Source organism: Schistocerca serialis, chromosome 5 (assembly GCF_023864345.2).
Source record: "Schistocerca serialis cubense isolate TAMUIC-IGC-003099 chromosome 5, iqSchSeri2.2, whole genome shotgun sequence".
Classification (NCBI taxonomy): domain Eukaryota; kingdom Metazoa; phylum Arthropoda; class Insecta; order Orthoptera; family Acrididae; genus Schistocerca; species Schistocerca serialis.
In genome coordinates this window covers 95,382,753-95,395,881 of record NC_064642.1, presented here as the reverse complement: position 1 = coordinate 95,395,881, position 13,129 = coordinate 95,382,753, and the positions used below count along the sequence as shown (strand labels likewise).

At 44.0% G+C, this 13,129-nt stretch overlaps 1 long non-coding RNA gene across 1 annotated transcript in view; it reads left to right on the top strand.

Moving 5' to 3' along the window:
• LOC126482362 (uncharacterized) overlaps window positions 1–13,129 on the top strand; it is an 838,717-nt gene that overhangs the window by 657,150 nt on the left and 168,438 nt on the right. Inside the window, exon 3 of the long non-coding RNA XR_007587636.1 lies at window positions 11,634–11,698. This is a non-coding gene — a long non-coding RNA (uncharacterized LOC126482362). The remainder of the gene's footprint in view (window positions 1–11,633; window positions 11,699–13,129) is intronic.

The window sequence follows — 13,129 nt, the reverse complement described above, 5'->3', positions numbered from 1 at the left end:
CTGTGCTGCCACCTGTTGACACAGAAAGTTACTACTGCAGTGGATTGCAGAAGAAGGTTTGAGGAATGGCGCCAAATTCAAATTTTTCACTTAACTTAAGTTCTTTAAGTAGAAAAAAAATGGGAGGCATTACTTTTTGACCGACCCTCGTATGTATTCGCAATACATTAACACGCTTCCTGCAGACGCAAAGTCTCGTCACGAATCGTCACCGTAGGATCTGGAAGCCTTGCTTTCCACTGACGGACAAGTATTCTCCATCATTATTCCCCAGTCGGGAGCCCGTTTCCTTCTTAGCTTGGAGGTCGTATCTCCCGCTTCTGTTGTGGATGGTGCCGCATATCAACGCTTGGGCCCTCCAGCTTTGTCTTCGTACACTAGCGCCTTGCATAGTTTCAGTAATCGATGGCATTTTTTCAACACAAATCTCCTACAACGGTCGTACCTTCACCACTCAGTTTTTGGTGGTCAGTTTCCCCGGCGTTACGAAGCTTCTGGATATGAACATTTTTCGTCGTCTGGGTTTGTCAGAGCAGAACGAAGTACAGGCAGTTTCGATCACCTCCTCGGATACCCTCCTTGCCCCATTGCTCAGCAAATATGAAACATTATTCTCATCTTTCACACCAGGGGTGAAGGGTTTCACCGCACATGTTCAGCTTCTTCCTTCTGGCGTCTCTCGTTTTTTTAAGGCCTTTCGGTCCACTTTGCTCTCCGAGACAGGCTCCAGGTGGAACTTCGCCGTTTAGAAGACGAAGGCCTCCTTTCTCCCACCGTGCACAGTCCCTGGGCAACGCTTCTCTTGTTAGTCGAGAAGCCGAACGGCGCGTTACGCAGCTGTGGCGCTTTTAAGGTCACGGTAAATTCTGAGTCCGTCATCGATGCATATCCTGTCACATCTGTGGATGACATACTCACACGTCTTGCAGGCTCAATCGTTTTCGCCAAAACTGATTTCCACAATGCTTTTTTTTGCAGCTGCCGTTGGACGAGGAATCGCAGCAGATCCTAGTCGTCAATACCCCATGTGGGCTTTTCCGTTATAACCGCCTCTCGTTAGGCATTCTCAGCGCACTCGCCATTTCCCAGCGTCAGGTGTCCCGTGTGGCAAATTATCTGGACGATCTCATCGTCGGTGGCTCGTCCGCTGTGAACCTCACGGACAAACTAGATAGGCTGTTTCAGGTTCTTTCAAAAACTAACCTGCGTTGCCGGAAAGAAAAATGTAACTTTTTCGCATGAGTTATTTCAGGTTCACGATTAATGCCCATGGCCTACACGCCTCTAAGGAGTATGTCGAGGTGATTCAAAACCTGCCTTCTCCCACCAACATGAAACAACTGCAATCTCTCCTCGGTGAAAGCCACTATTATCGGCGTTTTATACACCACCCAGCCGAGATTTTGGCGCCCCTGACCAGGTTGTTGTGCAAGGGTGAGCGTTGGGTTTGGGACACGGTGTGTGAGCAGGCTTTCGCAATCCTCAAGACAGATCTCTCTTTGCGCGCTTACGACCCTTCCCGGCCCCCATCGTCGCCGACGATGCATCGGACTATGGGTGTGGTCCTCTAGCATGTAGTAAACGACGTTGAGAGGTCGTTGGCCTTAACATCCAAAAAATTTACCGACGATCAAATGAAATATAGTCAGTATGAAAAGGAAGCTCTGTCACTGGTTTTCACCTTGACGAAATTCTACGACTTCATCTATGGTCGTTATTTCACTCTGCAGGCAGACCACAAAAGTTTGGTTTCTTTGTTTCACTCGGGTGCCGCAGTGCCCACCCAGACAGTGCGCCGCCTTCAGCGTTGGGCGCTCTTCCTGGCGACGTTCGACTTTGATATTGTCTATCGCATCTCTGAACGGCACGCAAACTCTCTTCCTGGCGACGTTCGACTTTGATATTGTCTATCGTACCTCTGAACGGCACGCAAACGCCAATTTTCTTTCCCAGCTGCCTGCCGGGGCGGACCATGAGTTTGACGCCTCCCTCTTGGTTTGTTTTCATGTGGAACCGAACTTGGACGCAGCTATGGACGCGCTTCCGTTGGATGCCGATGCGGTCCGGCTGGACACCACTCAGGATTAGACACTCCAAGCTCTCTGCGCCCAAATCGCTGCGGGTTGGCCGACTACCCGTCGTAGCGTCCGCGATGCGGAAATCAAGCGTTTTTGGATCATTGACACAGTCTCTTTTTCTGCAGTGTTGTCGTCCTCTTGCATTGTGATTGCGACGTTCCATGCTGGCCATTTGGGAATCGTCCATACCAAACAGCTGCTCGCTGACAACTTTATTGGCGCGGTTTGGATACAGACATTACCTACCTCGTGTCGGCCTGTACCACATGCCAAACACGCCAGGCAGCACCCCTGCGCCACTACTGTTCATTTTACATGGCCAAATGTAGCTGCTCTGAGGGAATGTCTCCCCTTGGATTTTGCAGGGCTCATCATGATCGACTCCGAGTTGGGATACCCATACATATCCCCTCTTTGCTGTCGAGGGACTCCCCTAAACGATCGTTACAGATAACGGTCTACAATTTACTTCGACAGAGTCAATGGGATTTCCCTTGTCCATACCAACCTGTTTCACCCTGCGTCAAATGGCCAGGTAGAACGATTTGTGCGGACTTTCAAGACCCAGCTCGTTAAGCTACTGACCCATCACACACTGGAGGAGATCATGCTTCTTTTTCTTCGTTCAGGAGGTCTGGCTGAGGATCTTCTCTCATTCATGGGCGCGCTGCGCCACCCTGCGGGTGGGCGATGGGGTGTCTTTCGTGGGCCGATGGCTTCGCCGCCTGCTGGCACCTCAACGCCCAGGGCGAGCTGCCAGGGCATGTCGACGGCAGCCCTGTGACGGAACCTCCGCTTCCGCCTCCACCACAGTTACTGCCTCCGCTACCAGCTGCCCCTGCTGCATCGGTGCTTCCACCCCTTATGGCCATGATAAATGTCCCAGTGGCTCCTTATCAGTTAGAGGGCCTGCACAACAGACAAGCAAGGTGGGCTGCCAACCTCCCTTCAAGAGTTCATATCAAAACATCGCCACTGGATGTAAACATCAACAGACTTTCCTCCTAAACACAGCACTACTTCGTGAAAAGACATGTGAGAGCGATTCACCAATTGGAACTAATGTGACTAATAGTAGCACTCCGCAGAATCAGTATTATAAGCACATCAACAGACTGGCAGTGTGTACTTACAGCTAGGACAGCTCCGGCAAATACCTACGCTGGTTCTAGCCCAGTAGACACTTGCCATAGTCTTCAGTAGAAAGATGTATCTTGTTGGGTGCAACATCACTTTGTAATTGTGTGGCGCAGTGTTTTGGTTATTATTATTTCTTTTCATTGTCTCCTACTCTTATCTGGCATTCGCCACCACACGAATTGTTGTCTTCCTTGTTGTTCTTGGGTTTAGAAATTAGTGCTCGCCAAGCAAGCGTTTTAGTTAAATAAAGTGCGTTCAAACTTGATCGTTAGTTCTTAACTGCCGACCGCAGGACACTACAAGATAAAATGTAAATGCCTTGTGGCTAGCGCCTCCCGTCGGGTAGACCGTTCGCCTGGTGCAAGACTTTTGAGTTGACGACTTGCGTGTCGGTGGGGATGAAATGATGATGATGATTAGGACCACATATCACCGAGTTCCTGAGCGGAGAAAATCTCCGACCCAGCCAGGAATCTAACCCGGGCCGTGAGGCATGACATTCCATCGCGCTGACCACCCAGCTACCAGGGGCGGACACTATAAGATTATTGCCAGCTAATGCTAACACATATGTTTGCCGTTAACTTCATCAATAAGAACGAGTCAGAATCATAATCTTGCCCGCTACGTGAACGTTCATCCTTTATCAAAGCCTTTAGTCTTCTTTGAGTGTGCTCCTGGACCATGGTCGTTCAAGGTAGCCAGTATCTGGTGTCAGATGAGTCCTATTTCTTTTAATGGTTACCCCTCCTCATTTCTCCATTTTGCCAACGCATCCATTGGCAGAATTATTATAAATGTTATTGTTGTTGTTATTCATCTTAGTTCTTATGGCTGTAGGATGATATAAACTATTCACTTCTTTGTCTTTTGGTGTACTCTGGGTTGAAAAACTTCGTAGTCCGTGACAATACGTGTATTGGTACTGTCACTGTGTGGTGTCTTGGAGCAGTTTTAAGACATGATCCTTCAATATTAACTGATGCATCCTTCTATTCACTGTTGCAGCATGTACCATGTTATTTTAATATTCTAAAGACCCTTCTGGTATAATGGTAGTATTGTCTGTTTGGTAGTCAGACGTTGACATCTTTTCATTGTAAAAACTGAGAAATTCGTTGGAAAATTTACGCCGAAAGTGTGAAGGCCTTCTGTTGTAATTTTAAGAGCATATGGGCGAGTTATTCGTACACGTAGGTCTGGTCTGAGGGGAAGTGAATTTGCTTCTGGGACAAAGGACTAGCTGTGTGGCCCCAGGGCCGAGGGCACGCCAGGTCCGGTACTGGCCAGCCAAGTGTAGAGATGACTAGTATGGCCGGATGTCGGTAAATCAAGAAGCTGGGAATTTCGACGACAGTCACCTCGCGTAGCAGAATGCGGAATGAACAGCAGTGACTGGCTTTGCGACACAGTGAAAGATGGCTTCTTTCACAATCTACGCTGAAACGCCAAAGAAACTAATACAGGCATGCGTATTCAAATACAGAGATTTGTAAACAGGCAGAAAACGGCGCTACGGTTTGCAGTGCCTCTTTAAGGCAAAACTTATCTGGGGCAGTTGTTAGATCGGTTATTGCTACTATAACGGCAGGTTAACAACATTCATCTGAGTTTGAACGTAGTGTTCTAGTCGGCGCACGAGCGATGAGAGACAGCATCTCCGAGGTAGCAGTGGGGATTTTCCCGTACGACCATTTCAGGAATATATCGTGAATATCGGGAATCCGGTAGAACATCAATGTTCCGACATTGCTGGGCTTGAAAAAGATCCTGGAGGACCAACAACGACTGAAGAAAATAGTATCTACGTGACAGAAGTGCAACCATTCTGCAAATTACTGCGGATTTCAGTGCTGGGCCGTTAACAAGTGTCAGCGTGCGAACCATTCAACGAAACACCATCGATATGGATTTCGGAGCCCAAGGCCCACTCGTCTAGCCTTGATGACTGCACAACAAAAAACTTTACCTCTCGCCTGGACCCGTCAATACCGACACTCGAGTGTTGATCACTGGGAACGTATTGCCTGGATGGACGATTCCTGTTTGAGATTGTATCGAGCGGATGGACGTACACATGTATGGAGACAGCCTCATGAATCCATGGACCCTGCATGTCAGCAGGGGACTGTCCAAGCTGTTGGAGGCTTTGTAATGGTGTAGGGAGTGTGCAGTTGGAGTGGTAGGGGTCCCTGATAAGTCTAGATACGACTCTGACAGATGGCAAGTACGTAAGCATCCTGTCTGCTCACCTGCATCCATTCATGTCCATTGTGCATTCTGGCGGACTTGGGAAATTCCAGTAGGACAATGCGACATCCCACACGTTCGGAATTGCTACAGAGTGGCTCCAGGAACACTCTTATAAGATTAAACACTTCCGCTGGCCACCAGACTCCCCAGACATGAACATTATTGGGCATATCTGAGATCCCTTGCAACGTGCTGTGCAGAAGATATCTCCAACCCCTCGTACTCTTACGGATTTATGGCCTGCCCTGCAGTGTCCATGGTGTCAGTTCCCTCCAGCACTACTTTAGGCATTAGTTGAGTCCATGCCAGTTCATGTGGTGGCACTTCTACGTGCTCACGAGGGCCCTACACGATATTAGGCAGGTGATCGGTTTCTCTGGTTGTTCAACGTATAATAATTTACGATCAAGTATTAAAGCAAATCCGAATACACTTGCGATGTCATAAAAATCAGGTACACTCATTGACACAACAATAATTTCAATATCTTCAAAACTATAGCAGTTAATGTTTCATAGTGAATAAATATTTTCATAGTGAACCTCTGAATTAGCAACCTTTAAATGCTTCATGCGATTTCACCATACGATGTCTCTTACGATAACATTGCACTACAGATATCATCATTGACAGCTGCATACCTGTATCTTCTATTTCTTAATTTATTACGTTTTTTATATCTTTTCAGTATGAAAATGTTCGTCAGAGCATCGTTTCTTCCAAAATTACACAGCAGAACAATACAGTGTGATGGCCTAATATATTGTCATACTTATTTATTTATTTAATGAACAGATTACTGTTTTGCCAGTAACTTCATCTAAATATTAACTATGATTGATAATAAATCAAGTAACATACAAGTAGTCGACCAAATGTGTTCGCTGACATCACCATTGTAAAAGAGTACCAAAAGACACTTCTAACATGCAGGCTTAAATATTTGTTCAAACAATATTTAATGGCAATTTACTGTCATTCATCGTGAGCGCATTTGCGGAAGAATACTAACTTATTTATTTGTCTAAAAACATTTACACTACTGGCTATTAAAATTGCTACACCACGACGATGACGTGCTGCAGACGCGAAATTTAACCAACAAGAAGCAGATGCTGTGATAAGCAAATGATTAGCTTTTCAGAGCATTCACACAAGGTAGGCGCCACTGGTGACACCTACAAGGTGCTGACATGAGGAAATTTTCCAACCGATTTCTCATACATAAACAGCAGTTGATCGGCGTTGCCTGGTGAAAGGAGAAATGCGTACCATCACGTTTCCGACTTTGATAAAGGTTGGATTGTAGCCTATCGCGATTGCGGTTAGCAGAATATGGAATCGGTCGGTTCAGGAGGGTAATATGGAACGCCGTGCTGGATCCCAACGGCCTCGGATCACTAGCAGTCGAGATGACAGTCACCTTATCCGCGTGGCTGTAACGGATGGTGCAGCCACGTCTCGATCCCTGACTCAAAAGATGCGGACGTTTGCAAGACAACAACCATCTGCACGAACAGTTCGACGACATTTGCAGCAGCATGGACTATCAGCTTGGAGACCATGTCTGCGGTTACCCTTGACGTTGCATCACAGACAGGAGCGCCCGCAATGGTGTACTCAACGACGAACCCGGGTGCACTATTGGCAAAACGTCATTTTTTCGGATGAATCCGGATTCTGTTTACAGCATCATTATGGTCGCATCCGTGTTTGGCGACATCGCGGTGAACGCACATTGGAAGCGTGTATTCGTCATCGCCATACTGGCGTATCACCCGGCGTGATGGTATGGGGTGCCATTGGTTACACGTCTCTGTCACCTCTTGACGTCACTTCGAACAGTGGACGTTACATTTCAGATGTGTTACAACCCGTGGCTCTACCCTTCATTCGATCCCTGCGAAACCCTAGATTTCAGCAGGATAATGCACGACCGCATGTTGCAGGTCGTGTACGGGCCTTTCTGGGTACAGAATATGTTCGACTGCTGCCCTGGCCAGCACATTCTCCAGATCTCTCACCAATCGAAAACGTGTTATCAATGGTAACCGAGCAACTGGCTCGTCACAATACGCCAGTCACTACTCTTGATGAACTGTTGTATCGTGTCGAAGCTGCATGGGCAGCTGTACCTGTACACGCCATTCAAGCTCTGACTCAATGCCCCTGCGTATCAAAGCCGTTATTACGGCCAGAGGTGGTTGTTCTGGGTACTGATTTATCAGGATCCATGCACCCAAATTGCGTGAAAATTTAATCACATGTCAGTTCTAGTATAATGTATGTGTCCAATGAATACCCGTCTATCATCTGCATTTCTTCTTGGTTTATCAATTTTAATGGCCAGTAGTGTATATTAATGGTGAATTATCTGAGTTTAGCAGTATGTTTATAACATTTTTTTATTTAAATATTGTTGTAATATATTAGTTTGGTCCAGGAAGTGGTTAAGATTAGTCAAATGATGCATCTACAATGTAAGAACGATGTACGTTTGGTGGGAACGACATTTAACCAATGGAAAAGCAGATAGCTGCGGAACACTACTGTAGTGAAGTGTGGACTGGGAGTTTTACAATGAAGGGCTCATGGGATGGATCCTGGGCACGTTTACACGAGTTCTGGAGGAGTCAGACCCGTATGTGGTAACGAGTGGTATTCAATCATGGAGGTGTTGCTTTTGGAGGGTGAACGAAAGCTGTCATTCTTTAACTCCTGTAGGGACTTTTTATTTCGAGAGGTCTGAATGTGCTCCAGGATATGTCTCTGAGGACACACGGAATATGAGTGATGATTCTTTGTATCGAATGTGATAATTTTCAATTCATGTTGAACTCCGAACGGCTTTGAGCTGGAGAATATTTCGTGCATTGTGATTATGAAGTGAACTTAGTATTCGTGAGTCTTTGATGATTATTTAGTTTGGGGTATTTTGCTATCACTCTCATAATGCTTGATAAGGGTATTTTCTGCCTATATTTTAACTGAATATCCTAGGACAACTTTCCGTTTGTTTGGGATGTCATTTCTTAAATAAACAATGTACAGTATAATTCTCTTTCATCTAAATCAATTACAAACATTAGAGCAGAATCCTTGTTATTAAATTAGTCATGAAATTTTTATTTGTATTTCTGTGTATTTTATTAATTACCAATTATATCCAATGCATAGACTGTTTGTCTGCAGGAACGCAGCTTCAGGTTGTTATTAGCAGCGAATTAACTTCAGGGCATAAATCAGACGTGCGCAGCTCGAGCCTTTCGCTACACCATGCTATGCTTTTTAAACACAACCGTGTATAGCCCAAGTACCTAAAGAATGAATAATCGCAGGTAAAGACAGAACTGGTTTGCTCCTATGGGATGCTGTTTAGAAGAGCAACTACCCTTCGCAGTATCCGTTAGGTAGCGTTGCAATAACACAGGCTTGTTGGTAATTTGGACTTATATAGGCTTTGTCGCATAGCATTTGAAAATAACTATAACAGTCTACATCGCAAGACACATTTATTCAAAGGGCGACGTTTCGATTATTACATGATGATCTTCAGACCCTTTTATTTTGATGGGCAATGGCTATGTGTAGAGTAGGAACCACTGAATGACGGTAGTCAACAGCTGCTATTGCACAACAGGTAAGCTACCGCTGAATCGTGAAATTACTAATCCGAGAATATTTGCTCTGTCATGTTGATCTCTCTGTTGAATTCATTTTCTTGTAGCGTTTTTCGCCATAAGGTGACTCTGGGTGTCATGGGCTGTAAACTAATTTTAGTGCTAAGTATTGATTAATTGATTTGTCTTGTTGATGCCAACCACAAAGCCATTGTTAATTAGTATAGATTTTAGATATCTGTCACGATACATAAAATATATTATTTATCTAGTTTTCAATGTAGCCATTCAGATTCACGTGCTCATCTTACGATTTTATTGGAAACGGAAAACATGTAGCACAATACTACATTTTAGTACATTTCTTTACACTAGTTGTTAAGGTGTAATAGTTGAATGAACGTAAGATCACATTTACTGCACTGAACTTTGAGGAATCCGCACGTTAATTTCCTAACAAATAATTGGGCGAGCTGTAAAATATTCTGTAACACCATTTAGCACGATTTCACATTTGAAACGATGTCTACAATCACCTTGACAAAACTGAATAAAACCAGTATGTCAACAAGTTTCGTCCTAGCTAAAGATCGCTCTGTTAGGGCATTGTCTGTGTCAACACGATGGCAATTAGTCCCCTTTGTCCGGCCACGGGTCCAATAACAGACGCCTGTCACGTGGACATTCAAGAAGCTCACGTACGTCCTTTTCTGTCCCGTGAGTGCTCTCTGGAGACGCCATGTTTCATTTCGACATTTCACTGCTCTTTGGTTGCATCTAGGTGGTTTGACGAACGCTCCATTAAATTAAAAATCGTCGCTTGGCCTCCTAGGTCATCGAGTTTTAACCGTATCACGCATTTATGAAATCCTGTTGATAACCGCGTACGGTCTATGTTTGCACCACCAACCACACACTAACCTTTGATAGTAGCACTTCAAGATGCGTGGATCACTATCCCTGCAGTACGATTCTATCACCCTGTAGAGTCAGTACTGCACTTGCGAGAGCTCGCGATTAGCCACTTGCAGTGCTTTCTCCTAGCGTTTGACCACTCAGAGTATTAAAATAGTTCACTGATACTCCTGCAGATTGAAACTGCGTAACATATCGCGACTCGAACCTTGGCCCTTCGTGGACAAATGACGAACCCTCCGTCACACCCTAACTTCGACAGCACCTCACTCGCACTTTCCTCCTACTTCCCAACCTTGAACGCGCTGTGTGTTATGAAAAGTCATTCAGGGCAAAAATATTTCTCGACTACGACTAAACCATTTTCTCCACAATATCATTTCTTTCAATAGTGCTAGTCCCATTAAGTACGCCGGAGAACGTGTGTTAAGTTAGGAAAGCAGGAGAAAGTTATTGGCAGACATAAGGATGTGACAGCGCATCATGAATGGTTCCCTGCCTATCAGTCGACGAACATTTGCCAGCGAAAGACAAAGGTTCCGCGTGCGACTCCAGTATCCGAGTTCGACGCCAGGATTGGCATCCAGTTTTAGTTATCGTTATTTCGCTGCAAGATTAGTAAAGCAAAACTGTATTTACATAGCATTACACGGAAGTAACAACGGTACGGTAGTGAAGTTTTAGCGTTGCTCCTCTGTTACAGGCAAAGCAAATAACAGAGTACGGTACTTGCTTAAAACCACTTAGAAGACCTCTACCAGAATGCTACTCAAGTGTGTAACATCCGTACCATAGCAGCGGAAATGTAAACAGATCACAGAGGTATTTTGTGATAGAAAAGTTACAAAGTCGCAAAGGGCAAATATTAAAATCAAGTTACTGGTTTCAGGGTACTATCAGATGCTTTTCAGCCAAGAAGAAAATTAGACAGAGAAAAGGGTTAAACTAATAACATCTTTATCAAAACTAGGCATGATTGTCTTATTGGGATTGCCGCGATCGTTCTTAAATAAAAATACGGCATTTCGGTCTTTGATCGCTATTTTTTATTTTCAATGACCGGTTTTAGGCTAGCTGCCCATCTTCAGATCATGTATTGCAATTACAGAGTAACCTGTCAGTACAGAACTATTGGTTATGACAGCGAACCAGTAGTTCTGTACTGATAGGTTACTCTGTAACTTCAACATATGATCTGAAGATGGGCAGCTAGCCTGAAACCGGTCATTGAAAATAAAAAATAGTGATCAAAGGCTGAAATGCCATATTTTTATTTAATAACATCTGACATAGGGACATACAAATAATCAGTATTCCGTAAAGCGTCTTTAAACTGGAAAAAACTGTATAAACCCTTCCATCGCTTTTACGCCGTGAATATAGTATTTACGCTCATATTTGAACGACTCTTCCCATATCATTGCATAGATTCAGAAGCTGAGAGGAGAAAATGTACTTCCTCTTCTCCTGTCTGTTAATAACCCCACTACAAATACTGTGTTTCAGTGCTGGAAGGAGTTTTCGCCAGAGGCTGCTGTTGTTTGTTGTGGCTTACTTTATTACGGTGGGAGCCCCACCGAGATCTCTATTAGCAGACCTGTTCAGAACGTTGCACCCTATGTTTCAGGAGAACGTGACTAGAATCCGCAGTCCTCGCTCTCGCGCTTCGAACCCGTCTGGAGGTACCGCCTGGTGAGTAATCCAGCAGCAAATCCTCGCTTTCTATAAAATTCCAATCAAAGGGGCGCGGCGAATGACTGTTTCTACACCTGTGATGCAGCTTAACGTTGTCTATCTTCTGAAATATGTTAAAAGTGAAAAAAATGAAAACAGTTTTGTGGCCTTCGTCGTGGTGATACGGTAGCACGGGTTTACAGCTGTACGAACTCGAATGTATTGTGCATGTACTTTTATGTGTTAGAGCGCTATTGGCTTTTAAGGGGGATAGGACGTAAAACGGGCCGACTTGGAGCAGGAGAGGCACCACAGGACATTTTAATTTCCACTGTCTCCATACTTTTACAAATAAATTCATAAAACTTTGTCAGCATGACCAGGAAGAATTCAGAATTCACATTCATAGCAGTGGATGTTAGGAAACATAACGAAGTAATTTTTTCTTACATGCGAAATTTCATCATTTTTTTCACTTACTAATGGCTGCATTTGTTGCTGTAGATACACTTTTCTTCATAAATAAGGGAGATTCTTCGATGAATTTTGCACAGCATACAAGTGTATGAAACTCTATAATTTTCAAAATATATTAAAAACTGTGGTAAAAATTGAGGTAATTAACTACAAAATTTGTGTGTTTTCTAAACATGAACTTTAAAATATAGCAGCTCATTCAATTTTTCATAAACTAAATTAATTCTAGAATTTCATACACCTGTAAGTATGGTATGTATCCTGTGCAAAATTCATCGAAGAATCTCTCTAACTTATGAAGAAAAGTGTACCTATAGCAACAAAGGCAGCCATTAGTAAGTGAAAAAATGATGGAATTTCACAAGTAAAAAAATTACTTCGTTATGTTTTAGAACTTCCACTGCAATGAGTGTGAATCCTGAATCCTTTTTGGTGATGCTGACAAAGTTTTATGAATTTATTTGTAAAAGTATAGACACTGGAAATTAAAATATCCTGTGATGCCTCTCCCGCTCCAAGTCGGCACGTTTGACATCCTACCCCCCTTAATGAAGTATGTGAAACCTAGACAGTGGGGCAGAGGTACTGGCTGAACTGAAGATGAGGCGAAGGGCCGTGTCTCGCGGCAGGGTACCTCTGTGGATCCGTCCGGCACTTAGGTTTAATCTGTCAATAAGTTTGAAAACCGCTATAGAATGTGAAAAAGTCATGCTAGCTATATTTCTGCAGTTAGTTCATCTGACAAGGTTAGAGCTTTCAGAATATCTCTCACATCTAACCAGACATCCGCAGTAAGTTAACGTTACAATGTGCGTGGGATATTAGAAGATTTTAATAACGTTTTCCTGGAAGAAACGAGTGCAAGGTAAACGGCAGAACTTTCTTGAAATATTCCTTTTGCAAATAGAAACCGCCTTTTCTTGCTGCAATGTGCTTTATTTGTTCTATACGCGTTCCAGGTTTTACTTTAAG